The 22,599-nt window shown below is 45.7% G+C and overlaps 1 long non-coding RNA gene across 1 annotated transcript; it reads left to right on the top strand.

Annotated features, from left to right (window-relative positions):
• The first annotated feature begins 16,738 nt into the window (after positions 1-16,738).
• Positions 16,739-20,594, top strand: LOC116971743. Its single transcript, XR_004411603.1, has 3 exons — positions 16,739-16,858; positions 19,861-19,864; positions 20,584-20,594. It is a non-coding gene; the product is annotated as an uncharacterized LOC116971743 (long non-coding RNA).
• The last annotated feature ends 2,005 nt before the right edge of the window (positions 20,595-22,599 follow it).

Raw genomic sequence — 22,599 nt, 5'->3', positions numbered from 1 at the left:
TGCCCACTGATTTCACTTCCAATTTACCAGAGCTGCTTGAAGCCATCATCTGCCACAGTTTGTATCATCACCTCATCTCCTGAATTTGGAATTTTACCTATGTTTGGACCATGGTGGTTATGAAGTCGGAGGCAACATGGAACCCGCAGCGGGAATTGGCGAGAGGTTATTGGTGAATAATTGCCACTTGAAAGTAAAGGCCCAAAGCAGTGTGATGGGGATGGGACTGGACAGGCTGCCTTGTGGATAGAGCTTACCATGGTGTTTTTCTAGTTTGCCAGTGATGACAGAGATGTACTTCAAAAAGGTTCAAAGGTTCTTTTATTGTCACATGTACCAATTAAGGTACAGATAACTTGATTTATCATGCAGCCATAATAAAAAAAGCAACAAGCCACACAACTGCATAAAAGTTAACATGAATATCCTCTACAGCAGATTCCCCACATTCCTCACTGTGATGGAAGGCAATACAGTCTAATCTTCTTCCCTCCTTTTCTCCCGCGGTCAGGCAATCAAACCATCCACAGTCGGGGTGATCGAAGCTCCCGCAGCCGGCAATCGAAACCCCCGCATTGGGGCCATCGAAGCTCCCACAGCTTGGAGCTCACGAAGTCCATCTCTAACCAGGGACCATGAGCTCCACGATGTTAAAGTTCGCAGGCTCCCGCGGTTGGAGCTCCCGAAGTTGATCTCCAGCAGAGGCCACCAGCTCCACGATGTTAGGCAGCAGTTCGGACGGAGATAAAATACGGGGAAAAAATTGTATCTGTGTCGAGGTAAGAGATTTTTAAAAGTATCTCCCAACCCCCACTCCCCACATGAAACAAGCTAAAGAACACTAATACTATAAAACAACAAAGAAGGAAAGGACAAGATAAACTGTTGGCGAGGCAGCCATTGTGTATTTGTTGAAAGGTATTAGTTGAAAAGGGTGAAACATGTATTTGTTGAAAGGATGGGATGAGGTGGTTAGGGAAAGTAGCAGGGTAAATTTGGTGGAAAAAGAAAATTGTCTTTTTTAAAAGGCAAACTTAGATGTCAACTCAGACAAGAGTTTCAGACCACAGCATCCTTTGTGGATAATTCTTGAAAAGTCACGTCAAGGAGTAATTCTTGTTACGCTTGGCTGCAAGTTTTTAACAGAGCATAGCTGTAGAAGTCACGAAGCAACTAAATGAAAGTATGAGAAATCTTAAATGTGAACATTTTCCATATAGTATGTAATCTGGGGCAGGCAGAAGCAGGTTTTCCACTGCTACAAGGGTGGGTTTAACTAAATAGGGGAGTAAGAAACAAATTGGAAATATACGAATGGAGTTAAAGGGAAAGAGACTATAGGAAAAGTTAAGAAAGACACCAGAATTAATGGGACAGAAAGCTCATGAAGGGATAGGAGAATATGGCCAAATTAAATAGGAATCAGTGTGAAAGGTGAGGTGAGTAATGGATTAAAAATATTATATATGAATGCGCAAAGTGTAAGAAGTAAAGTGGATGAGCTTGAGGCTCAGTTAGAGATTGTTAGATATGACAATAGACAATAGACAATAGGTGCAGGAGTAGGCCATTCGGCCTCTCGAGCTAGCACCGCCATTCAATGTGACCATGGCTGATCATCCACAATCAGTACCCCGTTCCTGCCTTCTCCCCATATCCCTGACTTCTCTATCTTTAACAGCCCTATCTAGCTCTTTATTGAAAGTATCCAGAGAACCGACCTCCACCGCCCTCTGAGGCAGAGAATTCCACAGACTCACAACTGTGTGAAAAAGTGTTTCCTCATCTCTGTTCTAAATGGCTTACCCCTTATTCTTAAACTGCGGCCCCTGGATCTGGACCCCCCCCAACATCGGGAACATGTTTCCTGCCTCTAACATATCCAAACCCTTAATAATCTTATATGTTTCAATACGATCCCCTCTCATCCTAAATTCCAGAGTATACAAGCCCAGCCACTCCATTCTATCAGCATATGACAGTCCCGCCATCCCGGGAATTAACCTTGTGAACCTACGCTGCACTCCCTCAATAGCAAGAATGTCCTTCCTCAAATTTGGAGACCAAAACTGCACACATTGTGGGGATTACAGAGACATGACAGCAGGAGGATCAACTGAATATTCATGGTTAGACATCCTAAAGAAAGGACAGGCAGCTGGGCAGAGAAGGTGGGGTAGCTCTGTTGGTGAGGGATAACATTCAGTCCCTTGTGAGGGTTGACATAGGGACTGACGATGAGGAGTCACTGCGGATAGAATTGAGGAATTGTAAAGGCAAGAAGACCCGAATGGGAGTTATCTACAGGCCTCCAAGCAGTAGCCTGGATATAGGGTGCAAGTTGCAGCAGGAGTTAAAATTAGTATGTAACAAAGGTAATGCCACTGTAGTTATGGGAAATTTCAATATGCAGGTAGACCAGGAAAATCAGGTTGGTTCTGGACCCCAAGAAATGGAGTTTGTAGAGTGCCTCTAAGATGGATTCTTAGAGCAGCTTGTATTGGAGCCGACCAGAGAGAGGGCAATTCTGCATTTAGTGTTGACTAATGAACCAGATATTTAATAAGGGAACTCAAGGTAAAGGAACCGCAAGGAGGGAGTGACCATAATATGATAAGTTTTAATAGTAAGATTAAACGAGAACTTACCAGTTTGAAGTTTGATCTTTATATTATGAGGAGTAACGTTGAGCGATTACGTGAAGACCCCGTCCAGTACGCATGCGTGTCAATCTTCAAAGCAGCGGTGTGAAATCACAGAAAACAGTTGTTGAAATGAACATAGTAAGATAAGAGAACCATAATACCTGTTGAACTTTATGATAAAGGGCTGGGAGCGGAGGGCACGTAATCCCTCAACATTACTCCTCATAAAATAAAGATCAAACTTCAAACTGGTAAGTTTTCGTTTAAGCTTACTATTTTACTTCGAAGTCACGTGAGTGACTACGTGAAGATTTTAAAGCTCTGTGATTTCATGCCGTGGAACCAAGTCCAGGCGTCATACACTGCATCAGTAGGCCAATGATGAGTGAGCATTAAGAATGCATTCAGACATGACATAGATATAGACATGTTGATGCTATAAATGAATAATAGTGGCAATAGTAACCTCCCTCAACCTGGAGGAAGTATGAACTATACCTAACATAGAGTTGGCAAATACCCCTGTTCTGGCAATAGGTTTATTCTGAATATTTGGATAGATCAATAGTTTGACCATCCTGCAACTGCTAGGATGTGGTCCATCCCTGCTGCTGAGATATAGCGGTCCTTGTGGAGTGAGACTCAATGTCAATGTACACTCCTGTATATGCCAGACCCATATAACCATCTGGAGAAGGTTCATAGTGATACCTTCTAACAAAATTTTATTTAACTTATAATATTGCTGTCAGTCTATAAAGCTCTTAGGAACCTTGACATACTGGTGTAAATGCGTGATCACACGCAACCCAAGGTCCATGGGGTATGCAACTCTAGTTTGGTCTTATGTCCCTGTCTAATCTGCTTGATTAATCTTAAACAAATATATAATAGCCCGCAGATATGATCATCCTATCCAGTGTTGCAATGACTGGACCCATAGCCCTGTACTCAGTGTCATGGCGTAATTACTAGTACGTGAGTATGACCATGGGCAGGGATGTTGCTGATGCCCATCGGTGAAGTGACGTAGTACAATGTTAACAACCCATATCTCTGCGTCCCTAAACCTGGGAGGTTTTAAGCTGACGGTACCTTCATTCTCTGGATATCAGAGGGTGAGAACCGGACAGAGTGGTTTATGTACTCATCAGCCAAATGATTAGGAGGTACTTAAGGCACAGTAATGGAATAGTAACTTAATGTTATAATCCCATAAAACTGAATTTTAATGTGTCAGTCATCCGTGCCGTGTTAAACGTAAGGAAGCATAAACAATGCTTCCCATCTCCTATGCAGATAGCTGCTATATGGTGCTATCCCTGCAATCTGTAGTGAGCACTCTAACGCTCATGGTTTGACAACCCAAGCCGCAGAAACGATCTCTCAGAGTCTGTGAGCCTATGATTGATTATATCATGCAGAGGATGGTTAAAAACATCACAACTGAACCAGCATCTTTTTATCCGGAATTAACCATGTAAGGTTTTATGTTCATTCTTCGCCTCAGCAGGAGCCATAGGTGTATAACCCAGGCAGGCACTATGAAAACCCGGAAGCGGGAATCTTGCTGAATTTTGCAAAACCCGTCTATTGAGGCCAAATGGGGGAAGACATAAAAGAACATTCCTTCCTAGTGTAGCGAGAATGCACCCTTCGCCACTGTATGCCTCGTTCTCTGTAGATTGAAACTGGATGCAAGCAACTCAATCGTTAGTGTTCAATCCACATTGTCATTAAATACTTTGTGATCACACATGCATTCTGTGTTGTCATTGATTTTGCATAATAATACACCAGTGCTAAATGTGGTTTGGTAAAACTATCACCGGATACTTTGATTTGATTGTACCTTTGTGATTAACATATACCACCTCCAAAGTGTATCACCTTGGACTTGTGCATCCCTTATATGCATATCTACACACTCTTTAATGCCCAGAATGCACCTGGTGTCCATTGGCAGTTGATACCATGACTGAATACTTGATAATTCATGCTAATCCCATCTGCCTCCATAACTAGAGATGGTATTAGTCAATTACCCATCTTTGGGCAATGGCATCAGTTTGGAAATGACTGAAGATTTACGGATAAGAGGTTTTAGTGGAGAAAAGCTGTCCATCATAGTCACTTTGATTGTTTCAGCTAAAAATAGCAGAGGTCTAATTTTTCATCTCAGAGCTGATCCCAGACCAAGAAATGGATGATTGCATCCCAACAATCAATAGTTTCAGTTGGTATCAACTTAATTTAAATTTAACTGGACGGGTGTGAACCAATTCCTCAAATATAGCTATGTGGCTGATAAGGCTAATTTAGTAAAATACAGTATGTTCAATATCATCCAGATTGGCCATGCTACTTATTTGTTAGCTCTGTGCAGTCGAAGCACTGATAGTAGTGATTTGGTAAATAATCTGGAAACTGGAGTTAGACCATTGTAATGCTACTGAGTGAATCGTTGCCTCATCCAGTTAAATTTAAAATATCTTCAACCCTGTGAGTGGAAATGATCACATGGAAGTTATTCAGAAAAGTCTATATTGCACATGCGGTTTGAGGCTGTTGACAATGATCAGTCCACATCCCATTCTTGTGAGCCTTGTCTTGAAAGGCAACTCCAACCATACCTGTGTGCAGTATAAACTAATCTAGTGTTATCCCAAACCAGTGTAAATATTCAAACCAGTTTAATATTACCAACTTGTATCCATGACTGGAGACATCATCGATGAGGTTCCATATCTTTATCCAAATGGGAGGACTTATCAACCCGACCAGGATCTGCCTCAAACATGTGTGCATGATTACATCTGCTCCTGGAGGTAGAGGAGCTCGCGTACAAGGTTGGTGCATCTTCCAACGAAGGCCGTTCGGGGCTGTGGCCTAAAAAAGACCTTTGTCCTGGTTGTACGGCCTTCAAGCTTTCACCAGCTTCAGTTAATCTTGGTTTGCTGGTGGGTGCGTAGGGGTGCTGCCGTCGAAGATGTGAGGTCTTGCGTGATGATGTGGCCTTCCTGAACCCGACGCCACTCGTCGAGCTCCTGCTGGTAATGTTGTTCCTGCACCCCCTGCACACTTGTGGTTTCTTCAGCCAAATCAGCCAGTCTTCAGAGTCAGCCCAGAAGTGACTCCTAATACACCCCTCTGTCGAGGGAGTTGCATTATGCAGCCCTCAATAAGGTGCTGCAATGGGCGTCCAAGGACCCCCTGGTGACTAGGCTCCATATACCGGAGCATGTCACATTGGAGCTTCTGATCCATCAGCCGCTCCATGCGGGATATGCGATCACAGTTGCTCCCGCCGGCGTTCAATCCTGTAACATATTCTCACAAAACAGCACAGAACGACCTTCGAGTAAGGAATTTACCTGCATGTCCTTTTAAAACCTTCTGCTGCGGGGCAACACTCCTCCCGAGCCTGGTCTCGTGGTCGTGGTGTGTTACAGGTGGGGTTCCTCTGTGGTCCTTGTAGAAACACTCCATTGCAGGTTATTTCTCCCCCGCAGATTTTTCTCCGCTGTCCCTTATAACAGGGCTTCTCCACGGTGTCCTCCAGCTGGGGCTTCCCCCCCCCCCCCCCCCCATCTGTGTATCCCCGCAAAAACTGCAGCCGGGATATCCCCGCGGTCCCTATCAAAGGGATAGCCGCAATTTACAAAGTCGGGGGGGGTGGGTTATCCTGCTTCGGGGGGGGAGTATACTTATTGCCGTCTGCTCCTCGCATCCCGCAGTCTACAGAGCGGGTTCTCGGTTGCTCCCCATATTCTACGGTCTCCGGAGCGGCAGTCCCGGTGTCCCCGGCACCAATATGAAGCCACTGGCACCACTGCCAGCGGCTCGAAGGTGAATCCACCGCCGTCCGCTCCCCGTTTCCCGCGGTCTCCGGGGCGGCTATGCAGGTGCCCCCTGCACCAATATGAAGCCGCTGGCTCCGCAGCCAGCGGCTCGAAGGCGAATCTGCCGCCGTACGCTCCCCATGGTCTCCGGAGCGGCTATGCAGGTGCCCTCCCCGGCACCAATATGAAGCCGCTGGCTCCGCAACCAGCGGCTCGAAGGCGAATCCGCCGCCGTCCGCTCCCCGCGGTCTCCGGGGCAGCTATGTAGGTGAATCCGCCGCCGTCCGCTCCCTGCGGTCTCCGGAGCGGCTATGCAGGTGCCCTCCCCGGCACCAATATGAAGCCAAAAGCGAATCCCCGCCATCCGCTCCCCGCGTCCCGCGGTCTCCCGAGCGGGTTCTCCACCATATGAAGCCGTTGGTTTGCTGCCAGCGGCTCAATGGTGAATTTACCGCCGCTCGCTACCCGCATTCCGCGGTTCCGAGCGTCTAGGTCCGTGGGCGGGATTTCCCGTGACCGGGATTCCCTGAAGTTCGGGACTGGGGTTTCCCCTCCGTCCCGACTTAGCCCCGGACTTTAAGCAGGACCTCTAAGTAGAGGTTCCTGCAAGTAGATTTAACCTGAAAGTATTTTAAAAACTTACCTCAGGTCTGTTGTTGGCAGGAGAATCACTTCACCCTGCCAGTCGTCACGCAATGCGATAGACAATATGACACGCATGCGTACTGGAGGGGGTCTTCACGTAGTCATTCACGTGACCCCGAAGTAAAATCTGCAATTTGAGAGGAAGAAGGTTATATCAGAAGTGTCAGTGTTTCAGTTGAACAAATGGGACAATGAAGGCATGAGAGATGAGCTGGTCAAGGTCGACTGGAAAATGATTCTAGCAAGAATGACAGTGGAACAGCAATGGCAGGAATTTCTGGGCATACTGTAATCCAGAAGATGCAGGATCATTTCATTCCAAAGAGGAATAAATATTCTCAGGGGAGTAAGAGGCAACCGCAGCTGACAAGGGAAGTTAGGGACGGTATAAAACTAAAAGAAAAGTTATATCACATAGCAACAAGTAGCTGGAAGCCAGAGGACTGATTAACTTTCAATGGACATCAGAAGATAACAAAAAGGGCAAGACAGGGTGAAAAGGTGAAGTATGAAGGTAAGCTCACCAAGAATGTAAGGAAGGATAGTAAATGCTTCTTTAGGTATATTAAGATAAAAAGATTTGTAAAGACAAATGTGGGTCCCTTGAAGGCAAAAACAGGTGATATTATTAAGGGTAACAAGGAAATGACAGAAGAGTTGAACAGGTACTTTGGTTCTGTCTTCATTAAGGAAGACACAAACAATCTCCCAGATGTACTAGAGGACAGAGGATCTAGGGAGACAGAGGAACTGAAAGACATTTGCATTAGGCGAAAAATCGTATACTGATGGGACTGAAGGTTGATAAATCCTCAGGACCTGATGGTCTGCATTCCAGGGTACTCAAGGAGGTGGCTCTAGAAATCGTTGACACATTGGTAATCATTTTCCAATGTTCTATAGCTTAAGGATCAGTTCCTGTGGATTGTAGGGTAGCTAATGTTATCCCACCTTTCAAGAAAGGAGTGAGAGAAAACGGGGAATTATAGACCAGTTAGCCTGACATCGGTTGTGGGGAAGATGCTGGAGTCAATTATTAAAGAAGTAATAACAGCACATTTGGTTAGCAGTAAAACAATTGGTCCAAGTCAACATGGATTTATGAAGGGGAAATCCTGCTTGACTAATCTTCTGGAATTCTTTGAGGGTATGGCAAGTAAAATGGATGAAGGAGAGCTAGTGGATTTGGTGTATCTGGACTCTCAGTAAGCCTTTGATAAGGTCCCACACAGGAGATTAATGGGCAAAATTAGAGCACATGGTATTGGGGGTAGGATATTGACATGGATAGAAAATTGGTTGGCGGACAGGAAACAAAGAGTAGGAATAAACGGGTCCCTGTCAGAATGGCAGGCAGTGGCGAGTACAGTGCCACAAGGCTCGGTGCTGGGGCCGCAACTATTTACAATATAAATTAATGATTTAGATGATGGAATTAGAAGTAACACTAGCAAATTTGCAGATAACACAAAGCTGGGTGGCAATGTGCACTGTGAAGAGATGCTAGGAGGTTGCAGGGTGACTTGGAAAAGTTGAGTGAATGGGAAGATCATGGCAGATGCAGTATGATGTAGATAAATATGAGGTTATCCACTTTGACGGCAAGAACAAGGAGGCAGATTATTATCTCAATGGTGTCAGATTGGGGAAAAATGGAAGTGCAATGAGACCTGGGTGTCCTTGTACACCAGTCACAGAAAGTAAACATGCAGGTACAGCAGGCAGTGAAGAAAGCTAATAGCATGTTGGCATTCATAAAGATAGGCTTTGATTATTGGAGTAAAAAGGTCCTTCTGCAGTTGTACAATGGCCCTGGTGAGACCACATCTGGAGTATTGTGTGCAGTTTTGGTCTCTTAATTTGAGAAAGGACATTCTTACTATTGATGGAGTGCAGCGAAGGTTCACAAGGTTAATCCCGGGATGGAGGGACTGTCATATGAGGAAAGATTTGAAAGACTGGGCTTGTATTCACTTGAATTTAGAAGGATGAGGGGTGGGGGGGTTTATAGAAACATATAAAATTATAAAAGGACTGGTCATGCTAGACGCAGGAAAAATGTTCCCAATGTTGGGGGAGTCCAGAACCAGGGTCCACAGTCTAAGAATAAAGGGAAGGCCTTTTAAAACTGAGGTGAGAAAAACTTTTTCACCCAGAGAGTTGTGAAATTGTGAAATTCTCTCGATTGGATGAATTTAAAAGATAGTTAGATTAATTGGATGAATTTAAAAGAGAGTTAGATAAAGCTCTTGGGGCTAGCGGAATCAAGGGGTATGGTGAGAATGAAGGCACGGGTTGCTGATTGCGGATGATCAGCCATGATTACAATGAATGGCGATGCTGGCTCGAAGGGCCGAAAGGCCTCCTCCTGCACCTATTTTCTATGTTTCTATGTTGCTATGCTTCTATATTAAATACTCATTGATGAAGCAGAGAGGTTTGAACTGTTTGTCAATATCCCCTTGACACTGGGGTATTATTGGCTTGAAATTTTGTGCTGCTTTTGGTAAGCTTTATGACATCTTAAAGTTTTTATCCACTCGCAGTATCTAATCAGAGGTCAACCACCAACTGCAGACCGACAAAAATAGATAGGGAAAGGCGAACATTCCACCCAAAATGCCCACCGATGATAAGGCCTAAATGGGTTATTATTCTTATCTCCCCTCTGTCTCCATATCCAGAAAATGCTGAAATCACTGTGCAAGTAAAATTATTACCCGATCTCTCATGAAAATGCCTACTCTAGGAAGTTAAAAATAACAATTATGCAGAAATAATGATAAATGCATCTCAACCTCCGTTAATTAATGCTGAATGCTCAGTTAATTGAGAAGAATTATCCAGCTCCATTTTTGTGTGGTGAGCCACTGTTGATTGATTGAAAAATACGGCAGGGAAACAGGCCCTTCGGCCTACCAAGTCCATGCTGACCATTGATCACTCGTTCATACTTTTTCTATGTTATTCCACTTTTGTATCCACTCACTACACACAGGGGACAATTTGCAGAGGCCAATTAACCTACAAACTTGCACATGCTTGAGACATGGGAAGACACAACTGGAGCACCTGGAGGAAGCCCACACGGTCAGCTCCCGAGGTCAAACCCGAGTCTCTGACACTGTGAGGCAGTGGCTCTACCCGCTGCACCATTGTGCCGCCCATTTTTCTGGATATTCTTAGCGCACAATGTTACTTTGCCAGAAGCAAGTGAAGAAGGACTCAACATGCAAGTCTCTAGCTTCATAATTTATAGACATTATTTCTTTACTATACACATGATGTGTTTATAGGAGTGGTCTACATTTAACAATGATAAGCCCACTACTGGAGCAGGGTTAAGCTACAATATGAATTGTATCGGTTCATCTTATTTAATCTCCATCCCAGAAAGAAGCCCATCTCAAATGTATTCATTGAGTTACAGATAATGCTGATAGATGTGTGCATGCAGAAGACACGTTTCAAGTTGAATTCCCTATTGGAAAGTGCAGGATGATGGATTTTGCGCTGAATATTCTATAACAACCTCTCCTTGTCATACAATACTGCACCTCAGCAATGAAGTTCTGGAGAGACCTTGGAAAACCTGGATCTCTTCCCATATCCTCAGGATCAAAGAAGGCAAACATGGTCCATGTACTTGAATACTGCTTACAATGCGACAACACGGCCTTTGCTTGACAGATAAAATGAATGTTTGAAGATGAAATCCACAACACTGGTATCAAATTCTAAGCTTATAGAGCACCAGTGATCCTTCAGTATTCCAGCTTTGAGATCCTCATTCCAGTGAATTCACCTGATGAACAGGCTGCATCTATCTCAGATACATTTTGACCCTGAAGTTCACTTATTAGATCAGAAGATCCTGAATAACCTGTTATCTGTGTATTTACCACTTTCTGCAAAATGATTCATGTACTTGATGAAGCTGAATTTTAGTTAAAAATATAAGAAGATATTAAATTGGCTTCTGGGCTAGCTTACAGCTTATATTTATTGTCAAATTAGGCTTGCCTTAGGTTGCGGTGTGTGAGATAATAAATCCTATAACATTGTCTCCCAAGTGACAAGCAGAGAGGAGAAGCTAGAGAGATCTCTTTGAAGTAAGATGCCGTAAACCAAATGGCCAATGTTATGGGGGAGGAGGCGAGAAAGGAAGCGAGAAACAGCTAGTCATATCTGTGAAGTAAGATGCCATAAACCAAATGGCCAATGTTTATGAGGGACCAAATGACAGCGAGGAAGCAGCGAAAGAGCTAGGGTGATCTCTGTGAAGATAAAATGGCATTATCCAAATGGCCAATGTTTATGAAGGACGAGAGAGGAACCAGGGAAGTAGAAAGATAAAATGTCGTAAACCAAATGGCCAATGTTATCTTGTAACATGTAAACAAAAGGCCTTTGATGTGATGCATTCTGTGGAAACATTTTCCTGTACCTCTGACCATGACTAATGTCTGTGAAATGTGCTAAGGGGACAAAAAAACCCTATTTAAGGCAATGTAATTCTGTTGTTCAGAGAAGTGGCCAGAAGACGGTCAAGTGTCTGTATTGGTCACTTGACTGGAATTCTCCCTCCCTTCCATCGGCCGATGTTAAGTAAAGTTTTGAACTGGTCTACCAAACAGTTTGTGTGGTGTCTGTTTATTAAGAAGCGAACCTGGTTTAGTAGTTAAGAAAGTAGCTTTTTCATACTGAAAATCATCCTTTGAGGTGTTTTCTCAAGCTTCAGGATTTTTTTTCTAATGGCCTTTCTCCAGAAAGGATTTGGGAATTGGATAACTTTAAATGGTATGTTTAAAAGCTTTAGATTAGAAACTCAAACTCATATTTCAGGTGCTATGGGTTCTTTATGTGCACAATTTCAAAGAAAAGTGTACCTGTGGTTACTTGTAGCGCTAAATTACTGTACATGCAATGTGCATGTCGAGATAAGCAGAGTGTGCCATTGTGATTTTAATCATCATGCAAAGTTCTACAGTAGGCTTTTATAGGCACCTAATACACAATGTGAGCCAAAAACAGAAATCATATCTAAACGGATGGAACCTGTACTGTGTTATTTCAAACAATTTAAATTCATTATAGGTTTGATTTAGTTTAGTTTAGTTTAGTGATAAAGCATGGTAATAGGCCTTTCGGCCCACTGACTACACACACCATCGGTCACCCATTCACATTAGTTTTATGTTATCCCATTTTTGTAACCACACATTAGGGGCAATGGACGCAGGCCAATTAACCGACAAACCTGCAGGTGCGCCCTCTTGGGAGCTGTCAGGGGAGACGACACTTCCAGTCCAAGCAGCGGACAGGTTGGTGGCTCCAATCCTAGAGATGAGACTGGACCAGCGAGACCGACATCGGGCAGAGCCACAGTGGTGGGTGATTCCATTGCCCGAGGTGCGGACTGGAGATTCTGTGGCAGCAACCGAGGCTCAAGGATGGTCTGTTGCCTCACAGGTGCTAGGGTTCAAGATATAACAAACCAAATTCAGAACATCCTCAAGAGGGAAGGTGAACAGCTGGCAGTAGTTGTGCATGTAGGCACAAATTACATTGGGAAGAAGAGGAAGGAGGTTCTGCAACGCGAGTTTAGAGAGTTGGGAAGCAGACTGAAAAGCAGGACGTCTAGGGTGGTTATCTCTGGACTACTTCCAGTACCTCATGTTAGTGAGGACAGGAACAGGGAGATAGGGGGTCTTAATGTGTGGCTGAGGGGCTGGTGCAGGGAGCAAGGATTTAGATTTATAGACCACTGGGATCTCTTCTGGGGTAGGGGTGACCTGTACAAAAGGGACGGGTTACACCTTAACTGGAGGGGGACCGACGTTCTGGCAGGCAGGTTTGCTAGGGCTACACGTGCGGGTTTAAACTAAATAATGGGGGGGAGGGATTGACAAATTGGGAATATAAAGATGGAGTTAAAGGTGAAGTGAGTACAGGAAAAGTTACAAAAGACACCCGTTTTAATGGGGAGGAAAGTTCGAGAATTCATTCATTCATTCATTCATTCATTCATTCATTCATTCATTCATAAGAGAGTAAGGTCAGGGCCAGTTGTGATTGGTATGAGAGGGGAGTTGAATACCAAAGTCAAAGTGTTATATATTATTGCGCGAAGTATAAGAAATAAAGTGGACGAGTTTGAGACTCAGTTAGAAATTGGCATGTATGATGTTGTGGGAATTACAGAAACATGGCTGCAAGAGGGCCAGGGCTGGGAACTGAATATTCAAGGGTATACCTCCTATCGAAAAGTCAGACAGGTGGGCAGAGGGGGTGGGGTAGCTCTGTTGGTGAGGAATGAAACCATAAGTTGGGAAAACAAATATGCTTTATTTCTTCAAGGACAGACATAGATCTATAGGTCCCAGGGAGCCATGTGCATGGTGGGAGTGCCCAGAAGAAGCACGTGGGCCCAATCCACCCGCCGAATAACCACACCACTGATGACCAGAACGACGATCTGAGACCGAAACGCATCCCGGTAGGCCCGACAAGCTCTACAGTCCTCCCAGGGGACTACGGTGAAGTCAGGCGGCGAGGCCTATCTGGGCCGAAGGAGCCTCAGCGGTTGTGACGGTGGGAGCCTCGGCGGCAACATGTGCCTCGGCGGCAACGGGAGCTTCGGTGGCGGTGGAGCCTCGTGGTCGATGAGCGTGAGGGGGGAGGGGAAGACATTGGATGACCGGGCATGCGGGGACCACTGTGAAAAACAATGGGGACCCGGTGCGGGGGGACTGCTATGAATGACGGTGGGAGACCCGGGGAGGGGGGGGCACTCTAGTTTAGAATCCTCTGCCCAGAAAATAAGTCTGTGTTTGTTTGTTTGTTTGTTTGTTCCGGTGAAGGTGCTGTGCACACAGCAGCCAGCCAACAGTCGCTTGTCTTTTTCTTTTTGTTTTCACCTTTAATTTCAAGTTTTTGTGTACCTTGGAGGAACACAAAAACTTGAAATTAAAAGTCACAAGGACTGTCAGCAGACCAATTTCCCTGCGGGGATGAATAAAGTTGTATCGTATCGTACGATTTGGTGCTGATAAAAAAAAATGATTATGTTGCTGAAGAACTATTGAATCAAGGGAGGAACAACAGTGGGAGATTTTTTTAAAAGAGGGAAGTATGTTGGCAATTGCCTGAATCTCACAGAGTAATGGAAATACTGATAGGAAGTTTCTGTATAGGCCTTGATGTTTAATTGGATTTGGAAAAGCTTTGGTTTCCCTCTACTTTCTCACTGCATTGAAATTAAGATTCAACACATTAAGCCTTAGGGTTTAAGTATCTAAGCAGCTTATTTCAGTACCATGGTGTTCTTTTAAGGGATGGTGTGCAAACTGTATTTGGATGCTACTTTAGTAAAGGCATTAACCAGTGTGTCGCCAAATCTCACTGGATGTATGCAGGATAACCAGGCACATTCCAATACGCCTTTCGAGCCATCTAATTGAGTTGCTACATTTAAGAACCTGTAGAGGTACCTTCAACCTTCCAAATTTCCTCCCATTCATAATGTTGAATCTCCTCAAATGCATTAGCTTACATATTCTTAAAATAAATACAATTTTATACATTCCTCAACTGACCAAACTATTTATATCCTCCTGCAGTGGAAGTGTTGACCACATAGACACAAATAGTTGGAGTAATTCAACGGGTCAGGCAGTATCTTTGGAGAAATGATGATGTCTTCTCCTGAAATGCTGCCTGACCCACTGAGTTACGACCACATTTTAAGTCTATCTTCAGTATAAACCAGCATCTGCATTGCCTTCCTACACAACACTGTTAACCACATGGCAGCTGTGAGCTAAATAATTTGGGGTTGAGTGATTGCATTGCAATTGAGCACAAACTCCAGAATGGAGTTGAGAGATTCTTCCCTCCCCACAACCTCCTGAAAGACCATGGAGATAGACTGCTCCATGCACTAGTTACCTCCTACATTCAGATAGACATGCCTAACAATGAGTTAACCACATGTTCAATTTCCATATGATTTTCAAGTTTCTTTAACGTTGCCCCCTATATTTTAATTCTGTTACTCTCTTCACAAGTGCTCTTAGATTTGCTGCAAATCCCCAACTTGTTCTGTTTTTATCACAGATTTCCAGCATGTATAACCATATAAATCAATAGCAGCAGTGGGCCATTCAATTCCTCAAACCTGTTCCTCCACTTAAAAAGATTACGGCTGATTTGATTTACATTGAACTTTGCATTCCCTTTTACTCTGATAACCTTCCATCCTTTTTTTTATCAAGTACCTGTATCTTTGTACTTAAAAATGTTTAAGTACTGCTTCTATGGTCCAAAGTGCCATGACTTTCTGAGAGGGGAAAAATAATGTCTTACCTCTCTTAAATGGGTGGTACCTCAGTTTTAAACTGTGTTCCCTTATTCTAGATTCCAGTTTCAATCAAATTATAGCAGATATGGGCCTAGCATATCTATATTTTCTCACAAGCCAACGCTCCTATTCTATATTTTCTTTGACACAGAATGCCATTCAATCTGTTACATCTGTACTAGCACAACAAATAATAACAATCTCCTCCAATTTCCCTGCTATGTGTTTTCTCACACATTCCTATTACCATCCCACTGATTCCCATGTGTTAGCCTCGTAAATCTGCTTCTAAAGCATTATCAACCTACCTCGAAAAAGATCAATACTCAACAATGTATTTCACAAAGGTACACAAAATTGCTGGGGAAACTCAGCGGGTGCAGCAGCATCTATGGAGCGAAGGAAATAGGCGACGTTTCGGGCCGAAACCCTTCTTCAGACAACAATGTATTTCACAATGTACTCACCAATTGAAGAAACACTTTGCAGGTTTTGTATTCAATTCATTTTTCAGTCATCATCGGCGGTCACTCGAAACGAGTATGACTGTCCTCTTTTGGGAGGGCGCCGCATTGATGGCAGCCTCTGCCTACAGTCTGTCTGTACTTCTATCTTTTTAAAAAATTTTAGTCAGTTTTAAAAGTAAATTTTGGAGGTTTCTTTAGTTTTTCTATGTGGGGGAGGGGGTAGGGTAAGAGGGAAACCATTTCCCAGTCACTTCCTGGCGAGGATGCGACTAATCTCCGAGTCGCGTCCTCGCCCCCTTCCTCGCGGCCTACCAACTGGATTGGCGCGGCCTCTCCTGCCGGGGACCGGCCAAAGCTTCAGCGGCGGCGCAGCACTGGATTCACCGCGGAGCGGGCGATGCCTTACCTGGATGGCCATTTGAAGCTCCGGAGTGTTGGGCCTGCTGCTTCAACATCGCGGAGCTGGGGTTTGTAGAGCGTCCAGCGCAGGGGGCGCTGACCTCAACATCGCGGAGTCCTGGGTCCTTTTGCCGAGGGCCGCCAGCGTGAATCTCCGCCCAGAGCGGCTGAGGTTGTGCTCCCATTCCGACGTCAGAGTTCCATCATCCGGCGAGCGGGCCTGAACATCGGGCCGCCCGTAGCGGCGACAGCGAGAGATTCAGGAGGCCCCCGTCCACGGGTGAACAACAGAGGACAACAGAGGAGGATGACTGAATTTTGGTGCCTTCCCTCACAGTGGGAAACTTTCATTCTATGTCTATGTTAAAGACTATAGTGGTCTGTGCTCTTTTTTATTTGTATGGCTGTAAGGTGACCACACATTTCACTGTACCAATTGGTACATGTGACAAATAAATGGCTCTTGTATCTCTTGTATCTCTTGTATCTTGTAACTTTGTTTAATGTGTGGAAACTGGTGCACAGACAGCCACCACACAATTCTTTTTGATTTGATTCAATTTATTGTCATTGCACTTTTCAGTGCAACGAAATGGAGGTTTCTTTAGTTTTTCTATGTGGGGGAGGGGGTAGGGTAAGAGGGAAACCATTTCCCAGTCACTTCCTGGCGAGGATGCGACTATTCTCTGAGTCGCGTCCTCGCCCCCCTCCTAGCGGCCTCACAGACAGCCACCACAGATCTGGGTCAGGAACTGGGTCAGGATCTAATGGCATGGAGTCCAAGATGACCGGGGACCCTTTTCTGCAGCAGCCTTCATCCACCTACCCAGTCAGTGTGACGCTCCACTTAAGTCAGCCATCATCCTCTGCCTGTTCCACCGTTGGATTGCTCTTTGTCTGGGACCTCCCCCTCGACCTTACCGCCAAGGGTGGCCCTTCCAGTAGCATAGCTCCTGACGGCATCACTCTCAGGATCTCAGGACTACACAAGCTTCTCCACCACGACAAGGTGACAATCCAAAGACAATCATTTTGCAGTAAACAATAAAGGGCCTGTCCCACTGCAGGGACCTAATTCGCAACTTTAGAATAGTTTGCCCTCGACTAATACTCGCAGCATGGTCGGCATGAGGTCCTAGGACGTCTTTGTAACTCTACTTCATGCTCGAGAGTAGTCCCCGCGTACTCGAGGCCTCAGTTAGGTCGCGGGTTTTTTTCAGCAAGCTGAAAAATGCCCGCGAGTAAAAAATGGTCGCCATGGAAAAAAATTGATTTTTTTTTACTCATAGGTTTACTTGAGGTAGGTCATAACGCTATTCGTAGGTAATTGAAGACAATCGAAGGTAATCGAGGGTTGTCGAAGGTAAAGCTCGTTGAGAAAAAAAGGTAAGTAAACCGACCAGTAATGTTAAATGCCCGCTAAACTTTATTAAAAGTTGTCTGGCTTCTTAAAAGTGTCTCCACTCCTCCACTTCTTCTCTCCCCCTCTCTCCCCCTCTCTCCCCCTATCTCCCCCTCTCTCCCCCTCTTTCCCCTCCCCCCCCCCCCGCCCTCTCTGCGCTCTCTAAAGGACTTACCATAACTGTCAGCCGTCTTTTACCTTCATGTTCATCGCGGGTGTGGATTTCAGACAGCGCTCCCCCACTTTCCCTGGCCCCCGCCTTTGCGATGTGTTTGTGTGTGTGTGTGTGTGTGCAGATGGTCAATCCGGCTCATGGTTTCATCGCTGACGGTCGATCCAGCTCGAGGTTTTTCAGGCGAGTGCCCACGAGCTTGAAGGTCGAAGACAGTCGCTGAAAAGTCGCGTTAGTGGGACTGGCCCTTTACCATCCAATCCCCTGGCAAACCTGATAGACAAAATCCCCTGCATATGCTCACAGCATTGAGGTAATAAATTAGCATTGGCAGAGGACGGCCTATCTCATAAATGACAGAAAACTGATACTGTAAATGGGTTATTTTTAGGTGGACAGTTGTTACGAGTATAATGCCACAGGAATGAAATGGTAGGTTCTCAACTATTTACATTTTATATTAATAAAGTGGGCAGGTGCTATAGACCTGCACGGGAAGGTAGACGCTCCCGCCCCCACGATTGTTGGGCTGATGGGGCTCGTCAGCCTGGGAAGGCAGTCCATCTAGGAAAGGGAAAACTCTGATTTAAAACCTCCACTGCCTTGTGGCAATATCCAGTCATGATAAAGGCTCCAGGGGTAAACCTCAAGAAAATCCGGAGTTGGAGTCCCGAAGGCAGTTCGTTGTTGTCTACAACCTCGATCTGGCAGCTCCTGCGGCGGCGCTGGTGCCAAACTGTAATGGCCCTGCTGTTCCTTTGGATCGATCAGCGACGTGGAGAGGGGGGACGTGCTGCATGGGCAACAGCCTGTCCTCCATATGACATCGCCCAGGCTTGCATCTGACAAACTAGGATGCATCACCCATGGTCAGTCATGACCCAGGGGGGCCTACTACTATTTAAATAAAGAGATCGGGTATAATGTCACTAAATACAAAGACAAAATGGTAAATTATGAGGCAGATGCAAACGTTTTCTGGATTCCTTCTTCATGCAGATATAACCAATATTTAGGAAGAAAAGTATATTTGATTTATAATACAGGGGATGGAGAATGAAAGTGGGGAATTTTTGCTACAATGTTAAAAGCCATTGGTGATACTACATCAGAGCATTGTATGCATTGTATATTAGTAGCGGCACCTAGTTGTGGGGTGGGGAGGTCCGAACCCTCATCATTGGTCGGCTTGGTCACGTGACCACGGCGGTTCGATCACGGGCTTTTTAGTTAGTTCGTCAGTGCTCATCCCAGCAACAGGAGCTGTTTTTGTTAGCTAAGCCAGGCATGCGAATTGCACGAGTTTTCGTTCCGTTTTTATTGTTAATAAAAATGACTTTACTCAACCTAACTGGTCTCGCTTCACTGGTGAGCTCGATGATCTGAACATTTTTTGGATTTTCGTCATGAACACCACCGAGAACCTCGATGCCACCCTACCCATCAGAATGCGGTTGCACTTAAACTGCACATTTTCTGGGCGTTTCTGCCTCAGGCGTGGTTCAAGCACATCGAGGCCCAGTTCGAGCTCTGCCAGATCACGCTATTTCTACATGGTGGGTGTGCTAAGCCAGGAGACTGCCACCCGGTTGCTGACTTACCTGCAGAATCTGCCCACCTTTCACATGTATGAAGGTCTCAAGGCACTGCAACTACGCACCATCGGACTCAGTCGCTGCGATCGCGGGCTCGGCTTTTGCATATGGACAGCCTCGGCGATCGTAAGCCGTCTGTTTTGACAAGGGAGATGCTCGCGCTCATGGACGGCCACCAGCCTTGTCTTTTATTCGAGCAGGCTTTCCATGAGTAGATGCCCGACGACATCCGCCTGCTCCTCTCCGAGCCCGACTTCGCTGACCCCCTGCAGCTTGCTGAAAGGGCGGACGAGCTGTGGCTAGCAAAACAGCAGGTCGGTGTTTCCATCAGCCGGGTGTCCGCGCCTCCACACCACCCTCGGCCAACATCGCTGCACCGCTGTCAAACGCTGTGTATCGCCACAAGTACCAATGGTGTTATTACCACCGATGCTGGGGTGCGGCGGCCCGCTGATGCCGTGCCCCTGCTCGACTCCGGGAAATGCTTCGGCCGATCACCAGTAGAGGATAGAAACATCGCCTCTACATCTGGGATCGCCATTCCGGGCTCTGATTTCTCATGGACACTGGGGCTGAGCTGAGCATCTTACCTCCGTCCGGGCTCGATACTCGTGTTGGTAAGCGTGGCCCCACCCTGACCGCCATCAACGGCAGCCCCATCCGCACCTATGCTACTCAGAATGTTTCCCTCATCGTCAACTCTCGACGTTACTCGTGGCCCTTCACCATCGCGGACGTTTCCCAGCCACTGCTGGGCAACGATTTATCGCGGGCCTTTTCCCTCCTGGGAATGCACACCTTCGGCCGCTTTAAACTTAGTGCTTGGGTGCCAAGCACCAAGTTTAAAGCGGCCTGTGTCCATCACAGTGATGTGATGGACGCAGGGATCTGGACCAATCGCTGAAAAGTTCCACCCTCTGGCAACTTCATGTCCGTTATTGGATTTTTCTGTTGAGCGGCTGTAGGTCAGTTGTCTTGTGGGCGACGCCACCTTTCGGGTAGGTGGCGTTTCGACAGAGCGGCCATTCGGTAAGTTTGCTTTTAGGTTACACAGCTTTTCTGTTTGTTGGCTTTTAGGCGTCCCGCCCTTTCGGTTAATTTGCATTTAGGCGCCCCATCCTTTCAGTTAGTAGGCGTTTCATCTTCGTACTCTTTCGGTTAATTGGCTTTTCAGCCTCATTTCCATTCGGTAATTTGGCTTCGACTTCTTTGCTTTGGCTTCTCGTCCATCGGCGCCACGTCCGGGTACTGCTGCAGCGGCCTTATGAGGGGCCTTTCTGGGTGTTGCGGCCCGGCATTGCGACTTTTGTGTTGGATGTCGCGGGTCGTGAGGAGATCGTTTCCGTGGCCTGCCTCAATCCCGCCCATCTGGACGTCGACAGCCCGGTGGTGGTTGCCCAACCCCGGCGTAGAAGTCGTCCGCTGGCCATGCCACTTTAGCAGATTGCACCTGTTGTGCCTGTTCCACCAGTTGTGAATGTTCCGCCTGTGTGAATGTTCCGCCTGTTATACCTGTTCCGCCTGTTATGCCTGTTGCGCCGGTTATGCCAGTTCCTCCTGGCTCCACTTGGTCTGGCTGCCTGATTCGGACTCCCGCTCGTTTCTTTCCTCTGGTTCTGGGGGTGGGAGGGTGTCCTGTAGCAGCACCTAGTGGTGGGGTGGGGAGGTCAGAACCCTCGTCATTGGTTGGCTCGGTCACGTGACTGCGGGGGTTCATTCGCGGGCTTTTTAGTGAGTGTCAGCTCTCCTCCCAGCACCAGGAGCTGTTTTTGTTAGCTAAGCCAGGAACACAGATTGCACAAGTTTTCATTCCATTTTATCTAGGCCAAGTGGGACCCATTGGGTCCCTGTCACACAGGATGCCTGGTCCCCCAACACCACTCAGCCATAGCCCCCACAAGAGGCCTGGTCCCCCAACGCAACCCATTCCCCAATGCAATATTCCACCACTCACGCAAAGCCGAAAACTTCGCTGGGGCTGCTCATTGTGACGTATGCACCTTCCCTAATTTTTAAACTTAAAAATAATGCATTTGCACTTGCTAGGGCGAGCAGAACTCACTGTACTTGGATAGCAACAATGTTGCGAGCAGAGCTACAATCCCATAGTCATGTCACAGCTGTAGGCACAGGGAAATAACTGTTACTTTTTTCACAAGTTTCTGCACATTTGTGGACATTTTCATAAATAACTCGAAAAATAATGCATGAAATTTTCAGATAAGGCGATTTTTGACCACGTCATTAATCTCTATCAGAATATCTAAAAATGTTACCGTTAGAGCATTGTTTTTTCGAGCAGTATGATTTTATGCACACGCACACGCACACGCACACACACATCCAAGATCAGAGTTTTATAAGTATATAGACAAAAATTACCTTACTCAATCTGCCTGGTCTCGCTTCAATATATTGCTTTTCCAACTGGTATTGGACAGGAAATTTATTCCAGCGTCTTTCCCTTCTTATTTTTCATCACACTGCGACAATACCTAATGCTTTGGATTTCCATCCCTCTCCACCGAAGCTTTTGATGCATCATATGAAACTGGCTAGTCCTCTGTCTCTTTCCTTCTGCTATGTTTACACCTTCTTCGTATTAGACCAAGTTATCTGATGACTCTTAACCATTTCTGCAACAGTAACAGACTTCCCCTCTGGGTGCTGCAGGCTGCCATTAAATTATGCTCATCAATCTCTGCTCCAACGGAGTGCAACTATGATGGCATTGAATGGATTCAGGAATCCTACATGTGAGCGGGCATCTTAAAGTTGAGGTTAAGCTTCCATCCTGCTCCCCACTCATGTTTTTAGGGACAATCAAAACTAGTCCTTCTTAAGCTTGGCATCTCATTCTTCCATCCTGCTACCTTTAACAATGGAGGTATCCTGAATAACTGCTTTTTAGCCAGATTTCTCCGGTAAAAATATTTCCTAAGAATTAGTTTACTTTAGTTTAATGCACTTTATGGAAAAGGGCTCTTTTGCCCATTGGATCATGATCACCCATTCACACTTTTTTTGTTATCCCACTTTCTCACTCATTCCCTACACATTAGGAGCAATT

The sequence above is a fragment of the Amblyraja radiata genome, chromosome 4 (assembly GCF_010909765.2).
Source record: "Amblyraja radiata isolate CabotCenter1 chromosome 4, sAmbRad1.1.pri, whole genome shotgun sequence".
Lineage (NCBI taxonomy): Eukaryota > Metazoa > Chordata > Chondrichthyes > Rajiformes > Rajidae > Amblyraja > Amblyraja radiata.
This window is presented reverse-complemented; position numbering and strand designations above follow the sequence as displayed.